Source organism: Euprymna scolopes, chromosome 30, assembly GCF_053919585.1.
Source record: "Euprymna scolopes isolate OS-2025 chromosome 30, ASM5391958v1, whole genome shotgun sequence".
Taxonomy (NCBI): domain Eukaryota; kingdom Metazoa; phylum Mollusca; class Cephalopoda; order Sepiida; family Sepiolidae; genus Euprymna; species Euprymna scolopes.
Genome location: NC_136511.1, coordinates 61,687,344 through 61,702,510, shown reverse-complemented (window position 1 = coordinate 61,702,510; position 15,167 = coordinate 61,687,344).

The following is a 15,167-nucleotide window of genomic DNA, read 5'->3' as shown; positions in this document are numbered from 1 at the left end:
TACTAAGTAAAATTCTATGTGACATTCTTTTTGGGTGAAGTTTCAATCCGCAGTGCAATCGATACTAAGAATATGATTGCGAATTATTTAGGAATTCTACCTAGTCATGGCTGATAGAAACAAGAGAATGCTACACACACTGATTAAATTAAGGGTTTCGTTTCAAAGTTCCGTGCAGATTCATGAGTTCGACAAAAAGATTTTCAAATTCGGCAAAAAAAAAAAAAAAAAAAAAAAAATTCAGGTTCCGACAAAAAGATTTCCAATTGAACAAAAAGATTCCCTAGTGTGACAAAAAGATTTTCCATTCAACCAAAAAGATTTCCAAGTTCGACAAAAAGATTTCCGAGTCTGACAAAATGATTTCAGAGTTTGACAAAAAGATTTCCGAGTTCGACCAAAATATTTCTGAGTTCAACTAAAAGATTGCTGAGCTCGATAAAATGATTTCCAATTCAACCAAAAAGATTTCCAAGTTCGACAAAAAGATTTCCGAGTTCGACAAAATGATTTCAGAGTTCGAGAAAAAGATTTCCGAGTTCGACAAACAATTTCAGAGTTCGATAAAAAGATTTCCGAGTTTGATAAAAAGATTTCAGAGTTCGACAAAAAGATTTCAGAGTTCGACAAACAATTTCAGAGTTCGACAAACAATTTCAGAGTTCGACAAAAAGATTTCAGAGTTCGATAAAAAGATTTCCGAGTTTGATAAAAAGATTTCAGAGTTCGACAAAAAGATTTCAGAGTTCGACAAAAAGATTTCAGAGTTCGACAAAAAGATTTCCGAGTTCGACAAACAATTTCAGAGTTCGACAAAAAGATTTCAGAGTTCGATAAAAAGATTTCAGAGTTTGACAAAATGATTTCCAATTCAACCAAAAAAGATTTCCGAGTTCGACCAAAATATTTCTGAGTTCAACTAAAAGATTGCTGAGCTCGACAAAATGATTTCCAATTCAACCAAAAAGATTTCCGACTTCGACAAAAAGACATCCGGGGTTGACAAAAAGATTTCCGAGATCCACCAAAAAAAATCCGAATTCGGAAAGACACACGTGAAGAATTCGGAAGTAATTGAGACCGAAACGTTGTGAAAATAACACTGAAGATGAGAAAGATAGGTCGAATAATTCAAATACTACAAAATATGAATCCACATTTAAAAATCTGTTGCATGAGACAATGTAAAGCGCATGCGTTTCGGAAGGTCGATTACCATAAATAGTTTGTGAATATATTCTGTTTTTCGAGAAGCAAGTTTATCACGATAACCTTAAACAATCATCCAATATTTATTTCGCTTATTATGTTTTACATTACATAAAAATTTAAATATTAGAAGTAAAAGTTCTAACCTATCCGTCTCGCACAGGAATATAACAAAATAACAATTAAAAAAATGCTAAATTGATCCAAACAAATTTTAACTAGAAACAACTGGAAACGTTTCCAACGACAAAATTTATTTTTCCTCTTCTCCAATATAGAAAAATATTGACCGAATGGTCATTTGCTTGCTTTATCACCCTTTCCACGGTCGTTTATTTCGTCTTCCCCTCTTACTTCAACTTTCCTCTTTGCAAGAACAATGTCCATAACGGCTTCGCCCGTTTCTTCCAACACCAACCATATTCACTAATATAATGACAATTGAGATAGCTACCAAATCACATTCCTGTTGACCAATGCAGGAATACTTTACTAAACCTAGGTTCACAAATGCCTAATGGACAGCATGTGTTCTGGTGCTGACCAACCACGGACTGGACAATGATTGAACTAAAACAGCGACATCAGATCCTTACTAAACTCTTGCTACCAAAATTGGACTAAATAATAAAGAAGTACGCTTTACTTGAACTGTCGTTGTCGTCATCATTATCACCATCATCATAAGCAAGCAGATGACGGTGGTCCGATGGTTGACGATGTGGGCTGGCAACATCGGTGTGCTAAGTTCGAACCATATATGTATTCATAAGTTTTGGTCTCGGTTTCGATTCAAGCTGATGCATCCAATTCATACGGATATACATATATATATATATATATATATATATTGAAATCGCAACTTTATAATATATAAAAATGGATAGAACATTAACTCTATAATAATTGAAATAAGCGTACTATACGACCGGGCTACGTCTGGCTTCCTTGCTTGCTTAGATAAATAATTTTGCAGTTTTAACAAAAAATCTGCAATAATATCAGAGCGTCTCCATTTACGCTGAACATCATATGAATGATTCCTCTGTGGAATTTCCACAAGTCCCGATAATAATAATAATAATAATAATAATAATAATAATAATAACATTATTATTATTGTTGTTGTTGTTATTATTATCATTATGATTATTGTTGTTGTTATTATTTTTATCATGGCTATTATTATTGTTATTATTATTGTTGTTGTTATTATTTTTATCATTATTATTATTGTTGTTATTATTATTATGATTATTTTTGTTGCCAATATTAACAATGTTTGCATATTTAAATACGACTTGTATGTCTTATTAATTTTAATATGTTATATTATTTGACTCTACTTATCTCTATACCTTATCGTTTATTGTCTTATACTCTGTGGCTTTAAATTACATATACGCAGATTACCTACTTTGCTATGCATCTATCATTTAACCCAGTGGCCGGAGAAATGACAGTTTATAGGATTTTTACGTAATGAAGATAAGAAACCTATCGTCAACTTTTTGCTGCCATGGAAGGTGCTAAGTATGAAAATATTTGGCATAAAAATCTTCCAATTACAATTTATATTTGACGAATATTTAATATAATAAGATGTTTCATACCCAAAAGAAAGAATAAGCTTGACCTCGATGGCCCTTCACCCAAAGAACACGACATAAATGTGGGTATATACCCCTTCGGCCTTTATAGTTGCAGATTTTCATAAACGTGCTTACTTATGAAATTATGTCCGAGATGGATATTTCTGCTGACGATGCAACACTCTATGTTTAACACGTGGGAAAATCGGACGCGCGTATATTCAAGGAAATGGCTAAATTCTTGGAAATGACATCTAGTCTTTAGCGGAATTGGGACATTGATGGATGGTAACACTTAATGCTACTAAGACAAAACTTATTTCCTTTATTGACTACAGTGATATGGTTACTTTCTAATCAATTGAAACAATACATAAAAGTTATTGCGAAGACTGTTGCAATAAAAGTGATTTCCTTCTAACGTGTTGAAACACTTTTCCACCTGTCAGTTTCCTATATCTTTATAAGGCAACCATCTGTCTATACACGAAGTATTGTTGTCACATCTAAAGCTGCTCCACCACCCAAACGTCCATCACTTTTCGACAATGTTAAAAAACTTATTTGATATAATAGATCAATTACTATCCACCGACATTTAATCTTTGTAGCCGCAATGTAAAAAAACGCATTAAAATTGATCTATTGATACATTTTCCATCTATAAAAATTATAAAAGAAACACAATAAAAAAATACTGATAAAGCAATAACACAAACAATAATATGATAAAACTCTAGATAACTGTAATTGCCAAAGACTGCTTGAATGCCCATTACAAAACAATTGTTTTACTGTATTAGTGAAATACGGTACGAAAGATATTTAGAGTGAAAATTCATAAGTAGGAAAAATTTCCATAAAGAGCATTTCATAAAGTGTAAAGATATGGTTTAGGCACATTAATATGTTAAAACTGTGTTCAATGTTATGTCAAGGAACGTGTTTATTAAAAATATTGTTCTTCGGCATCAAATCATTTAAAATGGGTTGATATGCCGTAAAACAGAATAATAGAGATAGCAACTCCTCACTAAGGAAACCTATACACAACAATTTATGCCGTTACGTCCTTTTAGTTTACAAAATACCAATCCAGTGGCCAATTATTGATTCCCCGTTAATTCGGACATTTCGAGTGTCTGCTTCCTGGTCTACCCACTCACATTTCCACAATGGACAATGTCCACCAGTCTCCAACTGACTCAACTAACACCGATTATAGTCACTAGTACAATAACAATTAACTTCACTACCAATTCACATTCTTTATGACCGATAATTGACTCTACCCCAAGACCTAGTGACACACATGTATGATGGCCGGCTTGAGCCCAAGGTTACTGACTTGTTTCTTTCCAGCGACACCAGTTCTATACAAAACATGAGATACCAAAACAACTAAAATACTATGAGATATGTTTGACGATAGAAAATACCAATTTTGATTTGTGCACGTGAGTAAAGGCGTATATGTAAATATACAGCATAATCACGTTGACACGCCGGTTCTCGTCAGATCACTGAAGTTAAGCAACGCTGAGCCTGGCTAATATTAGATGGGTGGTTATCTGGGAATTCTAGCCGCTGTACGTGCTCTCCGCTTATCTCGGCATTTGTTTCCAGTCGTCTTGAACCTCTACTTACTACCGATATTTAACAACGCTGACGCAGAAGGGATGTGGTTGGGGATTGCGCAACTCTTGCCACCAAAATTCCATGTGCTGGCACCCTTACAGTGGGTTTCTATATTCCGTCATGACTGAAGGAAGCTTTTTTTTTTAGGTGAAGGTACCGTTCACCGTTCAAGTCCTGTCGATTCTGTTGGGCTCACTTGTGGTTAGTCCTGTTTAGAGAATTACAATCCGACTCTTCTAGTTTTCAATTATACAATTAAACTATAGATACTGAACTTATGTTGCATAGGGATGTGGTCTTTTTAAGATAGTGAGGGGAAGATGGAAGAGAGAATACAGTTATACAGTTCTGTAGATTCTTAACATAGCGACTGAGAGAGTTGATGGAGGGTGATCAGTTCTTATATCCCAAAAGGAGGAGGAGACAACTCATTACTTAGATGGAGAGGGGGACAAATTTCTTAGATGGAGAGGGGGACACATTACTTAGATGAGTTATACACAAAGTTCATTATAAAGATGAGTGGGAACAATGTTCATATAAATGATTTCACATTACCTTTAATTTGGTAGAAAGACGACACGAAGACGGCAGTTACAAAAATATGAGATGTTCTTTTATTCCATTTGACCGGTCAAAATGATGATCACATCCAGGAATTCAAAGTTGTTTCTACATGTTTAAAACTTTCTCCTTCGTTTTTCTAAAGGGGTGCCCTCCTCTGATTCGATCCGGACTCGACTTTGGATTCCGTCTCTCTCTCTCTCTCTCTCTCTCTCTCTCTCTCTCTATCTCTATCTCTCTCTCTCTGTCCGTCTCCCTTCCGTCTGTCCAATCTCAATAAAACTAGCATCTATATTGAGAATTCCTTTTCTACTATGACGTCATGTATGCTTCAAAACGTGCCACACACACACACACACGTGGAAACTCACGTGGCCTAAACATGCTTGGTCCGCACATGTCCAAACCATTTCTGGAGACAAAGAATTCTTACTAACCTATTTTTCGACCTAACTTATTTTTCAATGTGTTTTTAATTTGCTATTGTTCGTTCTTTTCGATGACCTGATTTTAATACAGTTTTCATAAAAAGAATTAAACAATTAAAATTCCTTTTACAACAATATATCTATTTTATGTGAAACTGAACAATGCTAATTCCTTTTTGAATCTATTTCCGAGCCTTGCTTACAAGGTTCGAATCTCGGTCTATCTAATGTTTTTCTTACTTACAAGAAAAGGGCTCTTTGTCTTGTAACAGTTATATAACGAAAAAAAAATGAATATTAAAAAAAAGACCACCAACATAACATATCATAAGAATGGCTATTAAGAATCAAGTTGTGAACAAGTTCGGGTATTCAAATTCTTCAAACTATTGTTCTTATCTCGTATTCTATTTTCACAGCGTTTTGGTCGACAGTTTGCAAAAGCATCTTGTCGAACTCGGGAAAATTTCTCACGAAATCAGAAATCTGGACGGAATTTAAAACTGAACCCTTTATTTACTTAACGTTTCGTTCCGTAAGCCATGACTTGATAGAGGTTGTACGTATTTTAATGGTGGATGCTCTGATGAACTACAAGCCGGTGCACCCCCTCGACGAAAATACCCCCGACAAATTCGACAAGCAGCAAAGTCCCACCCCTACACAGTCGAGATTCCTAGATGTAAGAAAGCATTTTACTCTAATAGCTTCTTCCCCTGAACTGCAGGACTTAGGAATTCTCTGCCAGTTTCCTGCTTCCCCAACTTTTCTGACATGCAGGAGTTGCAGTGCAATGTGAACAGACATCTTGCTGCTAAACTCCCTTCATAGTACCCCTGCAAATTAGGTCCCTGATAGTAGCCTCCTACATGAAAGTGGAAATGTGCATTGTTTGGGATGAAAATGTAATTTAGAAAAATCGCAATAGTACTTTTCGGTCGCCCACACTAAAGATTGAATCTCATGATTTTTTTTTCAAAATACTCTAACTATCGCTACCACCGTGAAGATAATATAGGTTTACGTTCGAAAGTCACTCCAGATCTACAAGTTTGACAAGATACACCTGAAGAAGGTCGGAGGTTACATCGTCCGAAACGTAATAAAAATGACAGTGAAGATGAGAAAAGAATAATAAGAATAGCCAATCATCATCTAAAAATTACGAAACGCAATTCTAATTATTAAGTGTCACAACTACTTATTCGAACATGAGTCATCGCCGTAACATTTATCTAAAAAAATATCCTCCTCGAGTTGTTTGTGGCCTTAATTCTTTCACTAATGACAAACGCATATAAGATACCCGGATCCATAAAAATTACTGTATATGTTTGCATATTTCTATGTTTATGATTCATTCAAAACTAATCAACCGATCATTATTATTGTTTTTTAATTTAGTTTTAAGCAAATAGGTCAAATAGGTATAAAGGAGAGTTGAATACATTCAATATTTGTGGAAACTTAGCAATATACTAGACTACCCGTGACCCGTTGGTTCAGTATGTTATATTAGCTATGGAATTCATGTATCAGCGTGACACCTTTGACGTAAAGAAAATAGTGTTTTTTTTTTACATAACAAAAATATTTCTATGAAAGTATATTAAACTGCAAAAAGAATATTGAAAGATTTCTATGAGTCGTCTTGTTTATTATAATGGATTATTTTTGAAAAAAAAAATTACAGTTACTGAATTATAAGTGGTTGGCCATACTTATAGGTAAATGTGTACTGACCAGATACCATAATACTTATTATAGTTAAATTCAAATTTTGATATTTCTGCTTTTTTTTTACATCGTTTATTTCTGTATTACGTTTAAGTTATTTTAAACCCCACTCTTTCCATGTTAAATAATAATTTCGAAATAATATCGTTAATATTTCAGCATCCCAATTGTTCTTTTGTTTATATGTTTATTTTAAACCCCACTCTTCCCATGCGAAATAACAATTTTGAAATAATAACGTTAATATTTTAGTGCCCCAGTTCTTAAGGGTTTTTTTCGCGTTTAAATTATCCAAATAAACAATTGTTAATACTGTCTGCTTTTTTTTTTTCATCATTCATTTCTGTATTACGTTTAAGTTATTTTAAACCCACTCTTCCCATGTTAAATAATAATTTCGAAATAATAACGTTAATATTTCAGTGTGCAGGTTATGCGCGCATGCGCAACCGGATGTCGTAAACCGGAAAGTGGGTTACATACATCCTTACAAGGTCATTTGAGTTTTATAATTATATAGATATATGACATTCATTTAGAAATTCTCTCTAAATTGTTTTTTTTCGGAAGCTTGAAATATCCTCCGTATTAAAATATTTCAGGTTTGCATGAACTTTTTAATCATAGTTTGTGCATAAGAAATAAGTATATATTGTTTTATATTCAAGATGCATAAAAATTATATGTAAGCAAATTAAATTAGCAAACTTGCTGGAGTTTAAATTTATTCTTAGAGACCCTGAGCCTTTTGGTTTAGACTTTTTTTTTTCTAACATGCAAACCTTGCAAATTTTGATAGCAATTATTATAAAGATACGAGAAATAAAGTTTAGTAGTATCATATAATGCTTTTATTGAGACGAAAGGTGTTAACGGATAAGTTTCTTAATTATGGTTTCTGTTTTTATTCTAGGTAAATGTTAATTGTTTTTCATATTTATTGCAGTTCTTTAATTGTAAGATTTACTATTTTGCTTCTTTTATTTAATAACAGATTTTCCCGTCCATGCACGTGTTCATTAAAATCTAGCAAATTGTTTTGAAATATAGACTAAATAGATTCTAAAATTCATATTCTTTTTACCTCTTCCCCATCTCTTCCCTGGATCTCGTATTCTTTCTTACATTTCCTCCCTCCTTTCTTCTCCGTATCTCGTATTCTTTAAAACGTTACGAGACCAATTCTGTAATAAAAAGAGTAGCGTTTTTTTTTTTACAACGGCTCATTTTTAAACGATTTTTTCTGTGACGCCGAACGGAACCCAAAATGAATAATAATTTAAATATTTTTCATTGAGACAGAAAGGTGTTAACAGATAAGTTTCTTAATTAAGTTTTCACTCTAGGTAAATGTTAATTGTTTTGCTATATTTATTGCAATTCTTTAATTGATATATTTATCATAATAACAGATTTTCCCGTTCATATAAAGTCTAGCAAATTGATTTGAAATATATACTAAATAGATTCTACAACTAATTATCGTATGTAGACATAAAAATGTTGCCAAAGTGTTTTGTTAGGGGAATTAATTTTAGTCATTCTGAGACGAGTACGCACACATACCTTATACACACACATACACACACATGCACACACATTTATATATATGTATATATATATATATATATATATATATATATATATATATATATATATATACCATACTTTTGCCTTGACCGTGTGCAAAACTGGCTTCGAAATCTAGTAACCTAAAACAGTTTTCCTACTTCCTCTTTCGCATGGAAAGGAAGTTGCAAATCTATATCTGGTTTCTTGTTCTTTTTATGGCAGGTGGTTGACTGAGCTTCCATCTATGCTACCCCGTAAAACATTCGTAACAAACACTGAATAAGCTACCAGAACTCTCAACAATGTTTGTTTTTGATCTCTACGGAAATTCCATGAGCAAAGTTTATTTCTTAGAAATGTCCGTCTGTAGAACACAATTTGAGCTGGGCTGTTTCGCAGCTGGTAATGTTTAAAGCCTCATGTAAACAAGTTCTTCTTAGTTTGTCCTCTTAAATAATTATACCTTGTCTAAGTTTCACTATCGTATACGGCATAATCACGTTGAAACACCGGTTTTCTTCACCGGTTCTCTTCAGATCACCGAAGTTAAGCAATCTTGAGTCTGGCCATTACTAAAAGAGTTGCAAAAACATAACGTCATCTCCCCTGACAGGGATATACATGCGACTGGGGAGCGCTTGTGAATTTCATACTCCCATGAAACTTCCTCCTTCAGAGGAAGCCGGTTAAACACGAATAGTTGAGTGCTGACGTACACACACACGTTTCACTTTTACCGATCATCACGCTTTTGCCTCACCAGTCACCTGACCCTCATTAACTGTTATCCTCGAGTGCCCTTTCATCCTTGATAAGTGGTGTCTCCATCTTACAGTTAAAACAATACGAATCCCTCGTATAACTGATACGATGTAAGTGCCTGTAACCAAAAGTATGTCTCTAGTGTGAATTTATATTCAAATATACTAATGGCTTATTTCAAAATTTTACCCACTGAATTCAACGTGTTATTCATTAGATTGTTCCTACGTTTATTCTTTTGCTTATATAATTATTCCGATCTTCTTATCCCCCTTTCTTTTTTTTTTTTCATTTTTGATGTCGCTTCACAGCAATTATACTGTCTCGGACCAATGTCCAGTGTGTCTCTTAGCCTTACTGACCATCAGCTGGGAACTTCCAACATGCATAGCCTTGGGGGTTGTGAGGAATAGAAGAAAAGGTTTTAGAGATCATACTTTAGTAGTTGTTTTGATTAGTAGCGTGCGTCGATATCATTTGTTACCAAGATGAGTTGACTCTCCATGCGAGGACAATAAATAGGAACACTGAAAAAACTAATGATTGGAACTTCTTAATGTGTTGGTTGGGGAGACACAGGCTGAGAAATTGTCCGAGGAACAAGGGATCGATTTCGTCCGTCTTAATTACAAAGGAAAATTTTATCACGTGCTCGTTTTGAATATTTAATGTAGTTGATTAGTTTGTTTTTTAATTGTTTTTTTTTTGTTTGTTTGTTTTTTGTTTTGTTTTGTTTTTATTGTTTTTTGTTTGTTTTTTGTTTGTTTTCTTTTTTTTTTTGCCCTATTAACTATCAACCTTGTCTCCATACCTAACCTTGTTTATTCGAATATTTTTCAGATCAGAATAGCATATGAATATAGAACATATCTACTTTGTCGTGATCGACGGATCTAAAAGTAGAAATTGGGAAACGGTGTTAATAAAAACAATCCGCAATTACATTTTCGACCGGATTTTTTTTTCGGTTGATGATAGAAGGAGAAAATAATTTACTTTTAATAAATAAGAAATCAAACTTTTTTAATGTTGGTAATTATTTAAAATATTATTTATAAATAATCAAATCAAACATTTTTATAATTAGAATTATTATTTTGAAAATATTTATAAAATGGTTGATTTAGTAATAATTATTCTTACATAATTCTATTGGAAATTAAAACAACAATTATGAGCAAGTTGTTTCTTTTTTAATATTTGGAGAAGGTATTTTTTTTAAGTATTATTAATTTTAAAAGCTTTTAAAATAACAAACAATTAATAGCAACTAATAAATCAAATTTGTTTTAATATAAATGATGACATTAAAATTCCGCATAAACCAGTGTGGAATAAGATAATTGTTGACACCTTTGTATTACTGTAACGCTGTCCGTGAACCAACACGTTGATGGCTCAGTCGCAATTTAGACAAAGAATAGAAAAGAACTTCAACTCGCTATTTTTGTTGTACATGGACGATATTCCTCATCTCCTTATTACAGCCGATCGTCTTCTCAAGCGCCATTCACGCCTTTCACGCGATCTCGGACGTTATTCTAGTCTCTTAAGTGATCTATTTTTTAAAGACTTTATTTGTCACTTCCGGTGAACCAATTTCTCTTGCATGTTCATACGCGCGTCCGCGCTATGTAACACTGCTACAAATTCGCAATTTCGTTTTCAGATGAAATGGACAGAGGAAGATAATTTCTGTTTTTCCCGATAGTCGTCCTTGTTGACAGTCCATAGCAACTGAATAGATAATGTTTAATTTTGACATCTTAATTCATGAAGCAGTAACTCCGATCAATGTTGAGAGACAATGCATTTACACAGTGTTTCTACGTGTGTAATTATGAAGCAAGTGTTGCGTTAACCCAGCCTTCGCTGAGTCTTCATTGTTTAATTCAAGTGGCGAAGAGAAGTGCAACACTACTGGAAACAATTTCGAGTTAAGCGGGAAACCCATACAACAGTTAATACTCTCAAATGGTCACCCATCTTAATGCTGACTTAGCTGAACGTCGCTATTTACTTGATCTAACATGAACCCATGTGTCAAAATGGCTGTGCTGAATATTAACTCCTAATTTAAAAAGCGATTAGCCAATCGATTTCCTTTTAAAACTATAAATCTATCTTCCATTCTAATTATATATGAAACGGTAAGGTAAACTTGAATTTTACCTTGATAATACTACTTTCAAATAACCTTTAATATTGTCACTTATTATTAAATCTTACGACAGCAACTCAAGTGCACAATAAAAGCCTCATTTCGAGAAGACCAACAAGGACAACACTCTTTATTTTTCTGCTTGACGCTAACCTAATTCTTTTCTCGTGGAAACATACAGATTTAACTATCGCTCGAATATCGTCGTCGTTTCTGTTGATTACAGTTAGGTATGAGTAAACTAGCGCCTAAGTTCTGATTCGATAAATTAAATTTATTAAATAAACACCCAAAGAGCATAATATCAATAATTATAATAATAAACATTATATATTAATATATGCAACTCATCATAATAACAAGATTATCAGAATTAACTGTTATGTTTTATATTTAAAACATAGCTAACCCAGTCTGTTATATCAGTTTATATTTAAAACATAGCTAACCCAGTCTGCTTTGAGGCTTACCTAATCCCATTTATGGTTCCGTTTTTACGACATTCTCTTTTCATATGCTTTTTTCGATTATGAAAATCTCGCTATCTATCCCCGTTTTGTATCGACAATAGTCAATAGTTGGTTAGTACCGATTGCTGTTCTGTTTAGCAATTATACTATGGTTGATCAATGTCCACGCGGTGCCTGTGCTGAACGGACCATCACATTTTAACTCTAAATTTGTGTAGCCTGAGGAAATAAGACCTAGGAGAACAGCACTTGGGCACCACCTTATGGTATGTGTTTTATCTGTAAAAAAAAACAGCCTCAACTATGAGCACTTGGTTATCTCTCTAAATTCTTTATTAGCCATTTTCTCCCCTGGCCTTTGCTGTTTACTAATCGTATTATTTACCTTCATTTGTTTTGTTGTATTCTATTATCTGTATAAAGATCAATATATTTACCGTATGCTAACCGGGTCCGTTATGTTGGCGACGACAGGAGTTCCTTTCGATCACGAGGCTTAAATCATTCTCCTGAGCCCCATGGTTCTTGCATTTTTTTTTGGGTGTCATTTTTCTCGTATAATGCAACACATATTAATTGTGATCTTATCGCAGTGATAATGCTTATCTATTTTATGTGTAGAAATAAAAATGCGCTAGCACACATCTTGTGCGTGTACGAAGGATTTGGTAATGTTACACAGGCATTTACACACGCGTTAACACGTGGGACCCAACACGTGTTAGGTTCAGTCGCAAAAGAGAAAAAGAATAGGAAAGAACTTCAGTTCGCTGTTTCAGGTTTTAAGAAAACGAATTTAATCGCTCATTCTTCCGTCACGCGTGACTTCTCGTTACGACTGTGACGTTACCCACGTCGCTAACATGATCGTCTTCTCTAACGTGCTCATTGGTCTTTGTACGCGTTCTTTTGATAGTTTTTCTTAAATCTTTTTCCTTACCGTTACTTCACTTTGCACACGGCTCGGCATTTGCACACAACCGCCATACGCGCGTCCGCGTTTTGTTACATGCTGACGAGTATCTTTTTCAATCACTTAAAACTCAGATACTAAGCAGATCTTTCTGGCCCCATTTTACATTAAGTACACCTATAGGACATAATTGATTTTTTTTAAAGACAAAAACATGCAACACATAATCTGCGCTTAGCAGAGGTGATTTCATAGTTCTTTATAATAGTTTATATTATAGCTCGTTATCTCGTGAACTTCCAAATTGCACACTGGCACGAGAAACTACTTTGCATTGATTCCGTATTTTAGTGCTATAATTAATTTGACCTAGCTGTGAGTAAGTGGTCATTGTAAGGGAAACCCTATATACCATTCCCTCTTCCCCTCCCCTTCTCCTTCATTCCACATAAAAACCGACCATGTGTCATATTTTGCTTATGTGGTGAAGCAAATAGATACCCACGTGACTTATTACGCCAGCGTTTGTACGACCTTCATCACTTTCCATCATACTTCTGTCATCCCACATAGGCATATCTTACCTTTTAATAAGTTCAAAAGTTTTAGTATCTTGATCTTGATTAACATAGTGATTGGTACTAGAGCTCTGATCTAGTAAAGTTCTGCAATTGGTGATTCTGTGAGTCTTGTAGAATATCTAAAACAAGCAGCCACCAACTCACTAAATTAAGTTACTGATGAATTCCAAGACCAAAATTTGATAACGCACTGGAACCAGTATAGAATTAATTAATTAGAAATATCATTGCAATTCGACATTTAATACTTCAAAAATGATTTGAGATACCTTTTACAGGCAAACCAATCACAATTATACAGTAATTTGGTAGATACTTGGTACTTGAAGATATTTTGTTTCTGGTGTCGCTTCGTTGGTAAAATATTGCGGTCATCTGATTTGAGGCTGAAACTGACCATTACAGTTAGATTAATACTGACCAATATGGGTGGAAGAAGAGGAAGAGATTAGTTTGTTTGTTTGTTTGTTTTTTGCTTTTTTTTTTAAGAACATGTGCAAGAGCGTGTCACATAAGCCACGTTAATAGCGATAGGCCGTGTGATAAAAGAAGAACAGAAAATGTCCATCCCGGGCTACGGGATGCTATCAAGGGGGAAGGGCCCTCGAGGCAAAAGAAGGGCGAAAAAAAAAAAAGAAAAGAGGAACGCCTTGTATGACTGATAAGAGCGGATGAAGGACAGGACAACTTATTGTTGACATTGACCCCCTCGGATCGATAGCCAAACATAGGGGATGATGTCTAGTTACGAATGACCATCTGCTGGGATTTGTTTATTTATTTATTATTTTGTGCTGTCCTAAATATCATAACTGTCCTCATCAATTCTTCCTGTTTCTTTGTTTGTTTTTTTTGTTTTGTTTTTTATTGTGCTTGTTCCGTTTGGACATTGACATTAACGGTAATTTGAATCAACACACACGACTGATTGGGTCGTTTGTGTAGAATGAGTGACCGTTTGTTTATTTAGCCATTATCATACACTAGCAAATAAATATTCCTTTTTTGCTAACCTGGAGAGAATTATATTATGGTGAACGCGTACGTGCTAGAGAAACCCTACAAGTGAGAGCTAATTGCAACGGAATATATAGTTTACTAAAAACCAGAAAATATAATAGGAAAGCAATTCATAAGAGAGCCGGTCCTGGATATGACCTAAAACTATATCCGATGGTGAGGCCCAGCTTGCGGGCTTTGGGGAGTGTGGAGCCGCGCTTTAATTGCCATTGCTCCCAGGTCCACTCTTACCTGGATTGGTGGTACCTGTTAGGGTCTGAACTATGGGTTAAATAGAAACAGCCTTTAAAAAAAGCAAAAACAAATATACTCTATTAAAAAATTGTTCTTCAAAATCACCGGATTTGGCATTAAATAACCTGAAAAGGGTTGATATGCCGTAAAAAACAACCAAAACAACCATAAGAGAGCTGGCCTATAAAAGGTCATATATTTGTTATGAGAAATCACTCCGGATAAGGCATGAAGCCACTTGATATAGTAAGCTAAAAATGCTACTTAAAAATCAACAAATAGTCAA